This window comes from Chrysochloris asiatica, unplaced genomic scaffold (assembly GCF_000296735.1).
Source record: "Chrysochloris asiatica unplaced genomic scaffold, ChrAsi1.0 scaffold00001, whole genome shotgun sequence".
NCBI classification, from domain to species: Eukaryota; Metazoa; Chordata; class Mammalia; order Afrosoricida; family Chrysochloridae; genus Chrysochloris; species Chrysochloris asiatica.
Genome location: NW_006408519.1, coordinates 55,034,089 through 55,040,394, shown reverse-complemented (window position 1 = coordinate 55,040,394; position 6,306 = coordinate 55,034,089). Strand labels below are relative to the sequence as shown.

The 6,306-nt window shown below is 41.4% G+C and overlaps 1 pseudogene; it reads right to left on the bottom strand.

Moving 5' to 3' along the window:
• Nucleotides 1-3,799: 3,799 nt before the first annotated feature.
• LOC102836983 lies at nt 3,800-4,957 on the bottom strand (annotated as a pseudogene).
• Nucleotides 4,958-6,306: the final 1,349 nt, after the last annotated feature.

Here is a 6,306-nt window from a genome sequence, read left to right as displayed (position 1 = left end):
TTTGAAATCTTCTATTTACCTCTTTCACCTCCTCATTTCTTCCATTTGCTTTAGCATCTCTTTGAGGTCTTTTCTTTACTTCTTGACTTCTTAATGACCTTTTACTTTCTTCCTGTATTATGTTAATGTAATTTTACAGCTCTTCTGGTCTTTGCCATTAGGGTCTAATGCATCAAATTTGTTCTTGGGATGGTCTCTAGACTCAGGTGGGCTATATTCATGGTCAATGTTTGGCTCTCATGGACTTGCTTTAACTTTCTTCAGCTTCAGCTTGAACTTCCATATGAGCAATTGATGCACTGTTCCACAGTTTGACCCTGACCTTGTTTTGGCTGATGATATGGAGCTCTTTCCACAGATGTAATCAATTTGATTTCTGTGTGTTCTATGTGATGCATTCCATGTATACTGTGGTCTGTTATGCTATTTAAAATGATGTTTTTGTAATGAAGAAGTCATTGGTCTTGCAAAATTCTATCATGTTACCTCCAGTATTATTTCTACTATCAAGGCCATGTTTCTCAACTACTGATCTTCCTCTTTGTTTCCAACCTTTATATTCCAATCACCATTAATTATCTTGATTTCATGTTTGATCAAATTCAGATTGAAGAAGTTGGTAGAATTCTTCAATGTCATCATACTCTTCAGTGGTTGGTGAATAAATTTGAGTAATAGTAATATTAATTGATGTTCCTTATAAGTGTAGGGATATTATCTTATCACACACAGCATTACACTTCAAGATCTTGAAAGGTTCTTTTTGATTACAAATGTGATGCTGTTTTTCTTCAATATGCCATTGCAGACATAGTAAACCATGTGATTGCCAGATTCAAAATGGTCAATTCCAGTCCATTTCAGGTCACTAATGCCTAAGATATCAATGTTTATGTGTCCCCTTTGGTTTTTGATAATTTCTAATTTTCATAAGTTTATACTTTGTACATTCCTGGTTCCAATTATAATGAATGCTTGCAGCTGTTTTGATTTGTGACCTATTAGCAAACGGAGGTCATGAAAGCTTTACTCCATTTGCATCATCATGGTCAACTCTATTTTGAGGAGGCAGTCCTATTTTGAGTGCCTTCCAATATTAGGGGCTCATCTTCTGGCACTATATCTGAAAGTTCTAGTACTATTCATCATGTTTCAGTATTCAATATTCTGGGGCTGACAGTGCTTCACTGCTATTCATAAGGTTTTCAGTGGTGAAACATTCAGAAATAGACTGCCTCTCCTTCTTCAGAGTCTATGTTCACCTGGAAACTCAGCTGAAACCTGTCCACCATGGGTGAACCATCTTACATCCAAAATACCAATGGCAAAGCTTCCAGTACAACAGAAAAAGGCAAGCCTCTAGTGCAACAAATGGACAGACTAGTGGTGTTAAGATATAGTAATCCCCCATTATGAAATCAAATATAATTTAATCATCTTCATGATAAGGTCTGTTACAAGAAGCCAATCAGTTGAAAGGAAGTTTCCTCAGGGCTGTGGCTTGTGTCCAATATATTAGACACTCTAGCAAAGCTAAATTGTTTTCTCTTGTGTCTGGATCCTGCATCTGTTTCATCATCTGACCTCTGGTTCCTTGAACTTGTGCTAATGGCATGCTGTATTGCCTGTTGATCTTAGGAGTTGTCTGTAGCCTGCCCTCCTACCTGTTGCCCTTAGATATATAAGCCTCTGCAGTCAGAAGCCTGCCATCTGACCTGTCAATCAGGGGTTTATCAGTTACATGAGATGGGAAATTCTTTCAGCCTGACATCTAACCCACAGATTTTGAACTTGCTTGTCCTTTGAAATTTTCTGTTCAGCACTTTTACTTTGTTACTTCTTCCAGTTACTTTAGTTTCTCAACACTAAAAAGCAAGATTCAGACATCCATTTTGGTCTTTCCTTTCTTCTTTAATGACTTTTTGCTTTATTCATATATGATGTTATTAAGGTCATCCCACAACTCTTCTGGTCTTTGATCCTGAGCGTCTCATGCATCTATTTTGATATGACCTCAAAATTCAGTTGGGATCTATTCAAGGTCATGGTTTGGTTCTTGTGGATGTGCTTAAATTTTCTTCAGTTTCAGCTTGAACTTGAATATGAGTAATTGAGGGTCTGTTCCACAGTTGGCCCCTCACCTTGTTCTGGCTGATGATATTGAATTTCTCCATTGTAGCTCCCCATAGATGTAATAAAGTTGATTCCTGTGTATGCCATATGGTAAGGTCCAGGTGTACATATTTTACAGCCCCTGATTCTTTCTCTTTGTTTCAAACTTTTGCATTCCAATAACCAGTAATTATCAATGCATCTTAATTGTATGTTTGATCAATTTCAGACTGAACAAGTTGGTAGAATTCTTCAATTTCATCATCATTGGATTTAGTGGTTGGTGTGTAAATTTGAATAATAGTCATATTAACTGGTCTTTTAGGTATACAGATATTATCCTAACATAAAAGGCATTCTATTTCAAGATAGATCTTGTAAGACTCTTTAGATAATGAATGTTCTGCCATGTCTCTTTAATTTGTCTTTCCTGGCACAGTAAACCTATGATTATCCAATTCAACATGGCCAATGCCTGTTCTTTTCCTGCTCATTAACGTCTAGGATATTGATAATCTTGCATTCCTTTAATATTTGATGACCTTCAATTTTCATAGATTCATACATTATAGTTGAAGCTCTTTCTTTTCTTTTGAGTTGTGCTCCATCAACAAATGGAGGTCCTGAAAACGTTCCTCTATTTTGAAGAGGTAGTTCTTCCAGTCATATTTAGAGTACCTTCCAAAGTGAGGGACTCAGCTTCAGACAATATATCAGACAATGTTACAGTGCTGTTCAGAAGGTTTTTAGTGACAAACAACTCAGAAGTGGTCCATCTCTCCTGCTTCCTAATCTGTTTTAGTCTGGAAACTCAGCTGAAACCTGTCTACATCATGGATAACTCTGCTGGTATTTCAGACGCTGGTGGCATCGCTTTCCAGCATCATTATAACAAACATGTCACTACAGTACAACAAACTGACAGATGAATGGTGGTTTACTTAGAATGGTATAGTGAAATCGGTGAGCCACATTATGATATATATTAATTATATACTCATATAATTATATATATATGTGAATTATTTATATTAATTCACACCAACTCCTATTTTAATTTATGTTGTTGTTTTCATTTTTACTCAGTCCCCATTCTGTTGCCATTATAAATAATGCCATAATGAGCATCACAGCTCATTACTTACACAGATTTTAAATGTTTCTTGTATGTAAATAATTACTGAGCGATTAAGATAGCATAATTGTAACTATGCAGGAATAGCATAGATAGGCAATCTTAAAGGAAGAAGTAAACCTCAGCTTCACTTTGAATACTCATTATTGTTGTTGTTGTTAAGTGCTGTTGAGTCAGTTCCGACCCATAGAGATCCTGTATAGGGTTTCCATGGAGTGAATGGTGAGCTTGAACTGTTGACCTTGTGCTTCAAACTGACTTTGCAGTCCAGCATATTAACCTACAGCTACACCAGGACTTTCTGAACACTCATTAGGGATCCCTAAAAAATGAGAATGCTGCCATGTGAAGCAGTCCAACTGTTACACCTCCTGAATCAGATTAGTAAATAATCCAAAGGAGAGATCTGACTCTGATTCACTCATTTTCCCAGAGAACCAGATTCTGAGATAGAGATTCATGGTCCACTGTCAAGAGGTAAGGCTCTGCTCCAATGTACAGATGGGACGTAGAGGTGTATGGACCTTGTGAGGTTGGAAGGAATAAAGGGCTCTAGCTCCCCTGGGGGTGCAGGTGGTCGATGACAGACTTGATGAAGTCAGATGTAGTACTGTAGCTGCCCATGTCTCGTGTCCGAACCTTGCCAACTTTGATCACCTTCTTTACCGTATCTGCAATTATGGTGGAGTGGTACTCGAGATTGAGATGCTTCAGCATGTTGGAGGCTGAAAGCAGCATGGCTGTGAGGTTGGCTGTATTCCTGCTCACTACATCAGCAAATGGATGTCTGGCACCCATCTCAACTCTGCACTGTAGCTCTCCCCAGGAATCACACCAGCTCCCCCAACCAGGCCAGCAGCCAGGTTCTCAATAATGTTCCCACACAGATTGGGTATCACAAGCACATTAAACTGGTAATTATTCTGCACCAGCTGCATGCAGTTGTCTATGATCATTGTCTCAAACTTGATTTTGGGTACAGTTCACCAACTTCCCTACAGCACTGCAGGTACAACCCATCCTCAAGTTTCATGATGTTGGCCGTGTACACAGCTCTGACCTTGGCCAGTCCCTTCTTGGTGGCATAGGCAGAGGCAAACTTTGCAATCCTCTGAGACTTGGTTTGAGTGACAATCTTCAAGCATTCAATCATACCCTTCCACTCTCATATTCTAGAGAACTGTACTCCCCTTCCGTCTGCTCTCGAATGATCACCAGGTCTAGATTGTTATATCAGGTCCTACAGCCAGGAAGTGACTTCACAAGGACAACATTTGCAAACAAATCCAATTTATGCCTCAGCCTCATGTCATAGGAAGCTAGCTCCCCCTTATACTCCATCGGCGTATGGATCTTTCCAATGATGGCCACTTTGTTCTCCTTCATGGAACTCAGCACTTGCTCCAGCTTCTCCTCAGATTCTATATTCTGCACTTCACTCAGGTGGTGCTGCTGGAACTCCACTGGGACAGCAGCCACCTTGAACTCCTCTTTGATGGAGTGCATCAGCTCAGGGCCCACACCATCCCCAGGCAGCATAGTCACTGAGAAGGCATCCTCCACCCTCACGTCCTCGGCCTGGTTTCACGCTGCGGCCTGAGCGATCGGGTCAGCCAGCGGACACTGCTTAGCACAGCCATGATGTGCACCACAGGACGTCGCACAGGAAGTCCCTACAAGCAGTTGTATTCTGTGTGGTGCTGGTAGCATTGTGGTTATGCATTGGGCTGGTAACCACAAAGTCAACAGTTCAAATCTACCAGCTCTGTGCCAGAAACGCTATACAGGTCTGCTATGAGTTGGAACCAACTCAACGGCACACCACCGCCATCACAAAGCTAGAACTCTGGCTTGAACGATTTGATAGATGTTTGCCATTTTCTAACATGGGAAAGACTCCCTAGGAGGGTTGACATTGGGATATTGTTACATTTTCAACAGGGTATGCTTTGTTAAGTTTGAGAAATCTGTGAGATATCTATGTGGAAATATCAAGAAGCACATTAGATGCATTTTATCTGAAGCTCAGAACACAGATTTAGGTTTAACCCACCCAATAGAACAACAACACTTCCAGGTCCAACCTGGCGACCAGGTGTACCTGCAAACCCTCAACCCAAGCCCTTTGCAACCAAAATAGGAAGGACCCCTCGAGGTCTTACTCTTCACCCCCACAGCAGCCATATTAGCTGGCAGAGCTTCCTGGTTCCATATGTCATTCATAAAACTGGCACATACAGTTTCACCCACTCCCACATTGGATATTAATCTAGGCGCACCCCACTATACTTCCTCTTTCGCAGAATGACCAAACTCAAACCCACCTGCATCCCAGAGGAATAAATGCATGATTCCTGCCTAGTCAACCAATTTTCCTGCTTCCTGGATCAGGTGGACCAGGACTTCCAGTGGTTCTTTCCAAAGGCTAACACTCCTGACTCTATCCTATTCTGGATCAAAGACCTAGTTCTCCAGGGCACTCTCTCTCTGACTTCTCACTACACAAAATCTCTCTGCTGACAGTCTTTCTCCTCTGCTGTCGAGCCCTACCTCCACATACTCCCTTAGACATACCTCCATGTTAACTTGCCACCCAGCCTTCCTCACCCCCTTCAGGTCACTATCATCCTTGCAGTAGGCCTCTTCTCTGTCTCACCCCTTGAGTGGCCTCGCCGTTGTCAAATAATCCTTGCCTTACTCTTTCTCTTCATAGTGGGACTTATCATCCCAGTATGCTCTCCGTACTCTTTATCTCAACCTTGATGATCAGATCATGCCTTAGCCAAAATGTCAAAACATGCTCAACCCCTCATACAGCCACAGATTGCTCCAGTATCCTAACCTTTATGCACTCTGCTTGCTATCTGGGACAAACGCCTGTCACCAAACAGTTTTGTGGAAACAGAGCATGGTACCTATCCAAACTTTGTAACTGCATGGCTTCCCAATCCATAGCTTGCAAAAGGTGGTGCAACAAGCCTGTCTGCTGGACATATCAAACCCAAATAAGGATGTCAGATGGAGGTTGGGGGGATGGGTGGCAGATGCAGGCAGGAAAA